Here is a 13490-nt window from a genome sequence, read left to right as displayed (position 1 = left end):
TTACACCTGTGCTTTTTCAATACGAGTGAAAAATACCTGGCGAGCAAAAAGATGTACCGGCAGCGTTCAGAGATCATGGTCAGACTGATGCACTGGAAACTGCTGGTTGGTCAGGTCGACAGTTCACCGAGGAGAAAAGAGGTGATCTTGGAGATTCACCTCGTTATTATCTGTTCCCATCTTGTGTCAGTCTGTCATGATTCTGCGGAGAGAGTGCGCTGCTTTGCGGGATGTTACAGCAAGACCCTCAATGGCACCATTCCATAAAAGTCACAGTTAAGTTGCACACCTGTTAAGCGACCGTGAGACCACCACAGGTGGACTCTCATGCAGGTAGAAATGAAGGAGTGAACTAAAGTGTGTCTTCCCTCCATCATCTTGCTGCAATTAACCTGCATCCACCACTAACTACTTGACATCAACCCTCAAACAAAGTTCTGCAAATCAGATTCTCTGGCCTCTATCTGACCCCGAAACATGGAGCTCTTGTTTTGGGTTTATAAAGAAGGAAAGCGAACACACAAATACACACATACATGCACACACACACACACACACACACACACACACACACACACACACACACACACAACCCCCTGGGCATCGTTAAGCCCTGCTTAGCAGCTCAGTGAGGCTGGCAGGCAGTGCTGCTGATATTTTCTCTCTATTTTGGATGCTCCCTTCTGCATGGTGCTCCAAATCCTACAACTCTCTTTTCACACATTTTATCTCCCAGTTCAGGACCTACAGAATATATACTTTATTTGAAACTGAGTGTGTAGGGGCTGAGGGATAACATATTCTAAGTGCAATCCGTGGAGAGAAAAAAAAAGAAGATGCCTGAGGCTCCAAGTTGAGCCATAGCATAAATAACAGAAGTGTTTTGGTTTAGATTCCTCCAACAGGCAACAGAAGAAACAATTACTTCTTTCTTACCGCTTTATTACATTTCTGTAATGTATACTGTTTATTTTTTTAAAGAAGTGATACTTCAGTTCAAACAAATACAGGTATGAGAAGTGGGAGGTTTTAGTCCAATGCACTAAAACAACTGAAAATGGCTGTGAGGATTCATGTCCATAGTGGATGCTGACAATTATGATTATGGATTATTGACAAAAGAAAGACCAAAACAAAACTATGATCTCCTGAGCTGGATTTAAATTGTAACAAAAAACAGGAAAAAAATAAAAATACTTTATACTCAATTGCTCTACATAGCTGAAGCAGCAGTGAGATCAGACTGATGTCTTCTGATCATTTAATATTCAGTACCCCCTCAATGTAAAACTGTTAGTTCAGGCAAGTAGCAGTCAACTTGGAGGAGAGATGACGGCCCTCCAGAATACAGACTACTCTGCAATTCAGAGTTGCCATTTTGGAGTTATATAACAACCCCCCCCCCCCCCCCTCGCCAAACACTTTGCCATCTTTTTCTATCGATTGCCTCCATTTCCCCAAGGCACGCCCCGCTCTCACATCCTTTTTCATCTGTTTTATCCTTTTTGTCTCCTCCAATCTAACCCCCAACAGCCGCCCACCCCCCACTCCATCCATCCCAGCACTTTTCTGTCACTTTGCTTTTCTCTACCTCTGCTTTTTTTTCTCCAGCAACACATACAGCACATGCTTTCCCTCTCTTTCTCTTGTCTATTTAGCTCCTATGTCGACCTTTCTCATATGCCCCCACCCTTCCTCCTCCTCTTCATTCTTAATGCACCACACCCTTACAATCATTTGGCACAGCTGAAGTGATGATGTGCCAATTCAATAAATGTAATTTAGACAGTATCTACATTTATCTACAGGTTTCTACTCTCTTCAAAATTAGTGATTGTATTTCTCCAAGGATTTCATTGTACAGCTGTGTCTAATAGAGTTTCCCAACCTCTGTGTTTCTGCTCAATTTAATCAGAATTGATAGGGCCAATACATAAAACTAGCTAAATAAGATCAAAAATATAAAAATGATTACATTTATTCACTCAACTTGGAGAGTTTCCTCATCGTTTAAGCCTTGTGAGGACGTTTAGCCCAATAGAAGTGCACACATGCGTGCGCACCCTCACATTTCTAAAGCCCTGTATTTCCTCTTCCTTTTAACCTACAACTTCAATATCATGCTGGCTACACACACACACACACACACACACACACACACACACACACACACACACACACACACACACACACACACACACACGCACCCTGGGGGTCCAGGGCAATCCAATAAATTGTTTGTCCAGTTCAATGGTGTTAGCAAAATGCAGGCATCTCTCTTTCTTTCCCTCATTTCTGTCTATCTGTTATCCGTCCATCTCAGTCTCTGGGCAAAAAAAAATAAAAGACAAACCAGTCACCCTTTTAACCAAAATATAATCCACACCATTTGGAAAATATAACAAACAAATGTATGCCTCCCCAGCTTAAGATAGAAAACAGTCAAAAAAACAGACCATGAGTGGTCTCAGGAGAAAGTTTGGATCCAATATTGTCCCCTACAGTTGGCAATGGTGCCAAACAGATGGAAATCCTCCCAGCAATACTATACAATGTGTAAGTGCTAATGTTCAAAGAGCTGGAAATCATCCACAAATATCACAAATCAAAAATAAGCTTCACAAGAGTGAAACAAGATGGGGAGGCAAAACAAAGTCTTGAAGAGACAAGTACGTCAAAAAAACAGTGTTTTTAAGTCAATTTAAGTATTAGCTAATTTAACTTAGAAGCATTATTTATCATTCATGTCTAGTGGGAGTATTTGAAGGGGACTTCTGAAAAATGTATACCATTAATGTAGTACATTGAAAATAATCGTCACAATAGCGATGTCTGTAGATGCCAATGCAAGGCCAGAACAGTACTGAAATTATAGCTAAATAGAAAAACAGTTAAAATTGCTAATGACAATGTTACGTTTCATTAATTAAAGCAATATGTACATTTTCCCCGTGCTCATAACTGAGAGTAACTGCTTGTCCTGTTTAACCACAGAGCATGTTCATTGACCAATCAGAAGGCACTACTCTGATGATGTGTAATGAGCAAAATCAATATATTCCCTCTACTCAGTTTCAGTCAAATGAGGTATTTGTTCACAAACCTCACCTGCAGCAGTCACATACATACATGTGTCCGTAATCACGTCCTCCTTCCACTTCCCTCTGCTGATATACATGTACCAACACCCTGCCAGCACATGCACATGCTGCTTAATTTAAATGTTGCATGTGAAAATGAATGGATCCCTATGGAGCAATAACGGACTAGATGGTATGTGTGAGTGTGTGTTTGTGTGTGTGTGGATGAAGAAAGGAGACTGTGGATAGAAGTTCCCCGGGGAAAAAACAATAGCCTTCCAGTCACACGTAAGGGTGTATTCTATACGCTCCTTCCTATGCTTTTCTTTAAATTATTATTATTATGTTTTGCCTCTGTGTTTAGTTGTTGGGGGGAGATAAACAGCTGTCACTGCTGATTGAGCAAGTTGTCACACACTCAAGCCGCCCACATATTACATTCCATTTTTGCAAATCAGTGACTCCTTTTATATTTATCACCCAACCTTAATTACATCTTATTTCCTGTTGCAGTGAATGACATAAGCTGACAGGAAGTAAATATGGAGCTGTTGCCTAGCAATTCAATTCCATTAAAACCATCTATTGTATTAATTGTATTGGCTTTGTTATTTATTTATTTGTTTTAATCTAGATACACATCTATCTCAAGTCTAAAAGTGCCTTTTTTTAAATGCAGACTATTTGCAGACGTGTTATTTTTCTACAAAAGGATTATTGTGAAATAACATCAATCTGACAGGCCATTATACTAAGGTTTTAGCCATTGTTGAGTAAAATTGTATTCAGCCAAACAATAGACCACATATTGAAAATAAAATAAAATGATTTTGCTACAATCTGATGTGAGCCATTGAAACGCTGTGCTTGTGGAGCCACTTCCTGTGTAACCAGCTGCCATGAAAAAAATATGTAGTCGCATGTTATCTAAAATTGAGCCATTTTGACAGAACATTACAAGTCTTAGTAGTAGAACCTTGATCTTCCATCTGAAGGCAAAAGTACTCCCCACCATTCACTGTCAAAAGTGGAGTACAGCCTGTTTTCACTCATGTCTCCACGATGTAATCGTTCTTTCATTATGGGTACATGCTCTTTAAAAAGATGTCCATGCATTATTATTTGCATATCAAACACTGAGCTTTTTTTTTTTTTAAAGGCAAGACTTAATTAAATCTACAGTGAAGAGAGATGAGGAGCTGGCAAGAGAAAGCGGGCGATAACAGAACATTGAGAATTTGCAAAAAGGTCTGAACCAGGAGGCAGCATGCATAATGGGCTTGTTGGGCAGAGGGTCAACACATTAAATCTTGAAGTGTCTCAGATGGTTTGGACAGGAAAAGTGAATGAGACCCTCGGCCTCGGCTCTCTTGAGAATTAAACTTTCAGTGAACAGACACAACATGACCTGACATACACTATTTAAATTATAAAAAGATGAATGCAAGCTATAAAATAGATATTTGATTGTGAAAATGACACAAAAAAATAAAATACAGTCAAATGTTCTCATATTTCTACTTATACAAATCGATAAAAACTTTGCATAAATAATAAAAAATTTAATTGCAAAAGACTTCACACCGAGTCTTGCTGAAAAATGAAATAATGAACGCATAAAATTTCCCTCAAAAGGCAAATTTGCAAAGCTAGTTGGACGTGCGGCTCATGTCATGCAGAGAGCCTCCTGAGAATAACAGAGTACAATTTGCCACAGTCTGGGATTTCGCTCTGGTTTTATATCCAGGATTGTCTGTCGTTTCCACACGGGACCCATATTTTCTGTACCTTGCAAAATTGATTCACCACGCCACTGTATAGCAACAATGTGCCAGTAATTAAGGCCACTGTAGCCAGGTCAGAGGTTACCTTCTTCAGCAGATTCACTCCTTACATTGCTTTCGAAGCATTTTTTCTTTCTTCTTTCACGTATATTATAAATGAGATTATTCACCTTGCAGTTCTATTATTTCAATCTACCTTACATTGCCAGAAATAAGAAGGTTGAGGGCATCTGGCTCAGCACTCCACCGCTCAGGTTAAACTGCACTTGATTTGGTTACGTAATGTGAATGGGAAAAATTAGAAAAAGATAATACAGATGTGTGCAAGCCAGTAGATCGCTGTCTGACTTTTTGATCAGCATGAAAAAAGGCATCTGCTCTTATCTTAGCAGCTGTGGGGAGGCAGTGGTACAATGCCAGTGTAGAGGAGCACATATACTGTATAGTGCGGCAGTGTCGCTGCCTGATGCCCACAGACACAGATGGATTGTGACTGTATGCTGCCTGCCAGGAGAGAGCTGTTACAGCTGGTAGACACTGCCGAGGCTCTCAAATAACAGCTTGTATATGGGCTCAGTGGATTCTCACAGCGTATATGGAAAAGCTATGCCTGATGTGCCCAATAGGTCATACATTACTTCACATTTATGTCTTTTGGCATTCAGCTGCTCAACATTGAGTCAAACAAGCTGTCACATGCAGAAATCTGGTCATATTGAATGTGAGAATTGGCATAGAAATCACTGGATACCATAAATTAATATATCAAATTTAAGCTTTCAGTCCTGGAGTCTGTTTTCAGTGGAAAACAAGGAAATTCATTGCTTCCAATTACTGGTTTATTGGCCATGCAAAAGATTCCTGAAGGTTAACATGGTAATATTCTTCACGTTTCAGATGTTGTCTATTGGCCATATGTCATCCCACATTGCATTTCTTATATTTGATTTAAATGCAGCTTGGGATGCAAAACAAGTTTTTACTTAAAAAGGCTGACTGTTACGACACTTTCTCGACTCATCAGGCCTCATAATTGACCTGCCAGGGGAGCAGCGGCACAGCTGGCGACACTGCAGCGGTGCCGGGAGAACAGCTTGCATCCAGACATATAGGACAGCAATATAAAAGAGACATAAAAAGACCTTATGGCGTCATGTTTCTTGCATGTGCTGGGGCATGCACTGTGGCCAAAAAGTCCAAACCTTCATTTACCCAGATGAGATGAATTGTGTTTCTCAGAGGGACCAACAGCACTTATATAAGGCACACAGCAACTTAATCGTAAGTAGTTACATAAAGAAAAATATGTAATTAAGACACAACATTAAAAGGAAACAAACAAAATGAAGGACGAAAAATATGAGAGCTCATTGACCTACACCTACTTTCAGGGAAGAGGTGTTTTCTTTCCCTTGTGAAATGATGTGGTGCACTGCAGTTTGTTTATCAAATATAATAACTGTTAGCGTCATTATTAACAGTATTAAACATGCACAGGGACGGGAATGATGCATAAAAGAATACAGTTTCAAAGCTGAGTCCACCTTCCTCTCTCAGCTTATCCCAATCCCCTCATTGTAACCTCTGCAGGGATCTGTGCTTGCGTTCTGTATATAAAAGAGGTGGCTGATGAGCTCGCCTTCCAATTTAGGATCCAATATGTTCTTAAAAATTTTTAAAAACAAAGAAACAGGCAGGACATAAACAGAGTGATTGACATTGTGTGTGCATGTTTTTGTGTGTTTGTGCGGTTTCGGAGATGGACGGATCGATGCACCCCCTCATTCTAATTCAGGGTTCGTGTTGAATTGGACTGGAACGTATCCCAGCACACACTGGACAGATGACAAAAAGCAACTGTTTGAGCATGTCAGACTCTATTATAGACCCTTATATGTTAACCAATGGAACATTTATTTGTCTACAAATGTCCCTCATTTTGACAAGTAGAGAAAAGTATTAAAATGCCTCATCAACAATTCATTACCAGCTTGGACCACATCTGATGTTGCCTTCCGTGACAAATGTCTTCTGCACTGCAGCTACAACATGCGATCATAAAACTAGTCGATTATGCAGAAACCAATCTTATACGTTGTTCTTGTCACACAAAGAGTACAGCAAGGGGCCAATAATCAATATTCTAAGTCATGGAAACCAATGTTGTGAATAGCAATAGGTCATCATTATTGTCTAAATCCAAATTGGCTCGTTTTTAGTAATCTATTTGAAAGGTGATATGGGTCACATGCAACAATTGCTTTGAAATTAGGTCATCATACTGTAGATGTCTATTGTAACTGGTACACATTCAAGCTGATCTCCTCTAAAGCTTTTAAGGGACGGGCATTTATTAAAAAATAAATGTTTTATAGAGCATGAGTCTAAAATATGTCAATCTTGAGGCAGTTGAGTCTAAATGACAGATGCATTACTCTATTATGGCCACTAATAATTAGACAGCTTTAATTTTAACTCAGTTTAACCTTTCTTTCAGCCCCTTTAGCTTTTTTTGAAGGTGAAGTTCCTTGTTTTATCATTTGCGTAATTCATCGGAAAAGCATTTCGCTATTTGTTTGTTGGCAGCAAAAATGGCACATACATGTATATGAGGAATATGAATGGCAGTATAAATTAATTTACTTAAGCAGAGTAGACAATTGCACTTATACCTCCGGTATAAATCACGACCACTTGCATTATATGTCCAATTACAGATAGTTACACCCCTATCATTTTGCATAGCTTCACGCCTTAAGTCTGATGTTCTTTTCTCATGTTACTATCTAATTATTTTCTGCAAGACGGACCCCCTTTATGTTTATCATGTATAATCACAACCAGTTTCATGGCCCTGAGATTGGACCCATGCCTAATTACAAAAGCTTAAGCATTCATGTACCGTGTATCCCCATTAATTATCCAGACAGATATAATACATACACAGGATTAGATAATAAGACAGATAATAAAACACAGCATTACATGAGTGCAGTCGGTTACCGCAGTCAAATAAATCACACTATATTGAATTTCCCGGTCTGTTTGCTCCCCTCTCTTCCTCTCATGCAGCCGGTACACCAGCAAACACGAGGAGAGGAAAACTAAACCTTCAAAAGACGAAATGCAGGGAGAGATAGAAAGAGACAGAGAAAACCCCCTCCTGTGGCATAATTCCCCCGTGGTGGTTGCCACATCTACACTAGTTAGTTGCGCCACTATGACAGCTTTGTTAGGTGTTTGTGTTTGTTCCTAGGAGTTTGTATGTGCTTTTGTATCTGTTTTAGAGTATATTTCCCTGTCATGATTATGTAAATGAGGTCCGTGCATGCTTTTGTTCTTGGTGCATAGATCTATACCTGCGAATGTGCATGAATTTTGGTGTCTGTTCCTTTTTGTGTATACAGATGCATTTACAGCAGCATACTAGTGTGTTTGTATGTGTCTGACTGCCACATGCTGTTTATCCTGGTGATGCAGCTCTCTCCAGTTGGGGGCACAGAGATTTTTATTTTTTTTTTTTTGCAAGAGGATCACAGACAGGCCCTGTCCCGAACAATACACATTCTCATCTCCATAATCCCTCCATTCCTAAAGGGAGGAGAGGGAGAGAGACAGAGCGTCATGCAGGGGAGAGAGAGAGAGAGAGAGGGAGAGGAAAAGTGGAGAACGGAGAGAAGAAGACAGAGTAAGAAATGAAAGACAGTGAGCAGGGATGTCAAGAGGAAGATGATGGGGAGAGGAAGGGGTGTAATATATTAGACAAAGTGAGGGATTGAGATTAAGAGCTAAAAAGAAGCACAACGGGGGGAAGAGGTTAGAAGAGGGGATACATTGTGAAATGACTTAAAAAAAAGGAACCTGATGGCAAGATGCTGGTGCAAAAAGGGGGTGGAGAACATGGTTGATGATGACACGTAGAGCAGGGTCAGACGAAAAGAAACATTTCATTTCTTTGATTTATTTCAAGAGAAAGAAGAGGAATTAAACAGAGTTAAGGTGCGAGGACACTGGATTTGGTGACAGCTTTAGTAAGGGTGAGGGCTCACACACACACACACACACACACACACACACACACACACACAACCACGTGTGCAAAACAAACAAAAAAACAGTGCCAGACAGGGAATACTGGCGCACAGGAAGTGTGATGTCAGTTGACCCCGATATAAACAAAGAGCAACCAGAGTCAGACACACACATGCACACACACCTACACGCGCACACACACACACACAAACACACACACACACCCTCAGGGCACTTGGCAGAGCCTGTGCTTCAAATTGCAAACAGCCTGATACAGATAACAACTAATTACGATTCGTGTGCTTAGACACACACATACATTACCACAGTGACACATGCATACTGCACGTGCTTCACTGGGACACACAATCAAGGCAGCAGAGAGGCATTTCTGACGACTGAGTCATCATCTGAAAACGCTACGTGAAGTTTCCTCCGAGGGGGTGTCAACCTACTTCTACACAGGGATCGGGGAGACAAAAAAAACCCCAACTGGAAACAGAGTGAAAGATACGATAAAGACGGAGACACGGAGCAGATAATGCATTGAGTGGAAACTCCAACCTGTCAGATGAACTCTAAAGCATCGCTAAATAGCTGAAGGCTTGAGGCGAGAGTGATGCGATTATTCTGAACAACTGAGCATTGATACGAGGAGGTAATGGAATGAGTGTCGTTGTTTCTACATTTAGATAGCTTTGTCTGCCGAATCCGTTTTCTACAACACCAGCCGATTCATTCAAAGTTGTCATGCATTGTTCAGATAGTAACAGCAATGCTCGGATTGGTGGATGCTAAATAGATCAAACACAAAACATGTCTTTGGTGTCTATTTACACTGTGTATATGACGCTTTGGTAAAGAAATAAGTGAGATATAAGGTCCCTCCATCTCACCTTGAGTGATCACGTGTATATACAATTAAAATTAAACCAGTGTTGTGTTTACCAGCAGCTCTTTCTCCAGTCCAAGTTTGGATGAACTGATCTAACGGCAACTCTATATGAATTAACTCTGGTTGAGCTTTCTGGAATAACCCTCCACCCCCTTTTTACATAGCAAATGATATTAAAGCTGTTTTCTCACTGTCTATTAAGTGCAAGACATGCCCTGCTGGGGTAAGACCCGGCGGAAGAGTTTGGATGGCAGCCAACTCGATTTCAAAGCCCATGCAATTACTGAAAGTAACTCTTCCAGAGCATTTGTTGTTCGAATAGAAGGTGTAATACAAAACACACTCAAAGCACAGATGCATGGCGAGATAGATGGATACTTCTGCAAAAAAATATTATGTGTATATCTCAAACAATGATAATTCCATAATTGTTCGGACCATTTATAGTTTTATATCATTTTCACCGAGTGAAATTTAAACTGAGTTATTACTCCTCATCCTCTACTCAATTAAATACACGATCAAAAATAAAGATATGAATCAAAAAAGAAGTAAATGAATAATACAATCAAAAATAAGGAGAGCATGAAAACAATAATACTCATAATTATGAATTAATCAATAAAAACAGTAATAACAATGGCAATATTAATAATGAAAAAGTATGTTAATATTATTACTTGTCGAACTTCACTTGAAAATGTTATTATCAAAGAGAAACAGCCTCACACTCTTCCTCTTGTCTACCCCATATCTTGCAAGCATGTATGCCAGGCAATCTGCTCACTCGGTCTCCAGCCTGCTAGGACGCAAAGCGGTCTCTGCACACATGCAAAATACAAAAATACAACAGAAGGGTGGACAGCCCAACTTAGTTAGAAGAAGACCTCACCAACACCCTCCGTTAAGTGCCACTATTGATCTTTAAAGCAGCAGTGTCGCCTGCTATTGATTTCAAATGGATACTGTGTAGCCAGAGGATCCTCTAAAGTTTCAGCTGAGTGCAAATCGGAGGATTTTAAGTAAATGATGGAGGAAAACAGCACTTCTAAAATGACATCAGAGAAATCAAGTGAAGGCTGGAGTTTTTTACTTGCAACCTTAGGTGTCCCTCTGTGTGATCTTTCTAACCATTCATGACCCATGTTGACCCCCTCTGCCTCTCTTTCAGATGTTTTAATGCAAATGAGATGTTGACTCTTTCAACCACAACATCAAATCAACGGTTTATGAACAACATTACTGTTCACATTATTCTAATACAATATTATTTTTAGTGATTTTGCACGAAAGACAACAGACATGATAATCAAACAGCCCCACTGGCAGATACCATACCTCATTTTAGGCAAGATTTCTGGTGAAAATCAATGAAATATGGTACATATATTTTAAGTTTATTTAATTACCAATGAGGTCATTGATTACAGTGATTCTTTGTATCTGTGCAATAATGACATTAGCATTCTGAGAAGCCATCAGACAGTCTGAGAACTGCTTACTTTGAGGTCTATGTCATGTAACTTACACTGTAATATGAGAAACAAACACAGTGCTCTCTCCTCCATGATTCACTATAGTCACAATATGATGAACGGCTAGAGAGGAACAGAAATGTTAAAATGTGGACTGAGGCAGAATCTGCATATTGCCACTTGAGTGCAGATCAGTGCATACTATATGTGTGCTTTTAGAATCAAAACTGGGCATAATATAAAGAGCATAATGCATGTTCACAGATGCACATACATTTACACAAATAAAATGAAAAAAAAGATGGAGAGAGAAGAAAACTTAAAAATATTAACGAGGATCAATCAAGAAGCTTTTGCAAACCACAGAAATGGGCTGCTGGGATTACAAAGATATGGACTCTTATTAAGCGGGTTTCGGAGAGAGCTGAAAACACAAAATAAATGATAATGTATCGAAGTGAGCAAAAACTAAGCCATGATGTAGTCTGACAATGCGTTTTTGCTCTGGTGTTCTGTCAATTATGTACATGAAAAATTGCTTTGTTTGAAGTAAAATCATTTTTGCCGCAGTACGTTCTTCCTGTGCAACCGTGTATTGTGGGACAAAAGTCAATAGGATGCTCAAAAATCTAAAATATATAAGTATGCATGCACTTTTGATTACACTTTTAAGTAATTTAGTCACTTCTCCAGTATGTATTTGGAACACCTCTTTTGTGTTGCTCAACGACACCTCAGCATGGTGGCTGCCATATTCGTTCGAGCCTGTGAGCCCTCTTCAAGGTGGAGTGTCACATTTGAAACAAAAGCAGAGACATCACTGATGGAGACATCCTCAAATGTCTTGTTTTTTTTTGTTTCTGCACTTCATCCTGCCAGCATACTGTCATGGCTCTACGCAAAGCAGGTTCCAAGATGCTTAGCCTTGTTCCAACTCTATTTGTGGTCACCTTGTCCTACCCTACACTCGCACCTCTTCCTAGGGTGGTTGCTGTGTGTGTGTGTGAGTGTGTGTTTGCGTGTTTCCCAGGGTTGTGTGTCATTGTCACAATTCAGCATTCTATTTTTTCTGCCCTCAGCTCCCAGAGGTATACTGTCCCCCATACGCTAACACCCACCCATCCTCCTCCCAGACGCACACGTATACACACACACACACGCACACACACACTCAAACACACACATGCACACTCACAAATGCGCTATCTCAGTCAAAACTTCATTGGAATTCAGACCATGCACTGTAGTTTGGGGTCGTGACTTTCTGCTGTGTACATGGCCCAGAGCTAGCAGGGGAGAGAGTGTGCACTCTCTCTGTGATCTCTCTCTTTTCTGTCAGTCTGCCTGTCACCTCTCTCTCTCTCTCTCTCTCTCTCTCTCTCTCTCTCTCTCTCTCTCAAACACACACACACACAGACACACACAGCTGCTGAATGATCCCAGCACCAGACCAAAGAGAAGCGGTCCCAACTTTTAACTCCATGTTTAACCTTTCCAACCAGAGAATTACACCTGCCTCTTTCCCTCATTTACATCTCTCTTACTTGCTTCTCTCAGGTGTTGCCAGCGTTAGTCACAGGCGAGAGTGAACTGTTTGATATCAAACAGACATTGGCGTGACGGGGGAACAATTGCTTTGAGGAGAGAATGTGTTCAAAAGTCCGATGCCAAATTCCGAGTGATGACAGACCTTTCATTGCTTTTACACGGACTCCTCTTCCTACAGCTAAAGCTTCTATGGAGGAAAAAAAATATGCAGGGAAACTCATTTATCTCCCTACCAGGCTGCACAGTTAAGCATGAACCAAATGTATTCTCCTCTTGCTTTGGTAAAACAAAGGACCAATGATAAACTTCTGTCTTTACAGCAGACTCCTCCCCCCACCGCCTGATCTATCACATCTTAAACTCTCTTTCTCTTCTCCTCATCTCTCTTCCTCCTTCTCTCCAACATTTCCCACTGGTTCTCTGTCTCTCTTCTCCATCTCTCTCTCTCGCTCTTTCATTCCTTCAATCTCCCAATTCCCATCCGCTTCTCTCCTTGCAGTCGGCATGAACAGGCTCTGCAGCATGTTTCCCCTCATTCAATTGTATTTCTGTAAACCTAAAATCCTGTTGCCTCTCCCCCCTCTTCTTTTCTCTCACCACCTCATCCTGACGCCGCTCTGTCTTCATCCTTTTCGTCACCCTCTTTCTCACTCAGCCGCCCTCACATCCTTCCTCC

The sequence above is a fragment of the Anarrhichthys ocellatus genome, unplaced genomic scaffold (assembly GCF_004355925.1).
Source record: "Anarrhichthys ocellatus isolate YVR2014 unplaced genomic scaffold, GSC_Weel_1.0 scaffold16, whole genome shotgun sequence".
NCBI lineage: Eukaryota > Metazoa > Chordata > Actinopteri > Perciformes > Anarhichadidae > Anarrhichthys > Anarrhichthys ocellatus.
The sequence above is the reverse complement of the archived record's forward strand: the minus strand, read 5'-3'. Positions refer to the sequence as shown.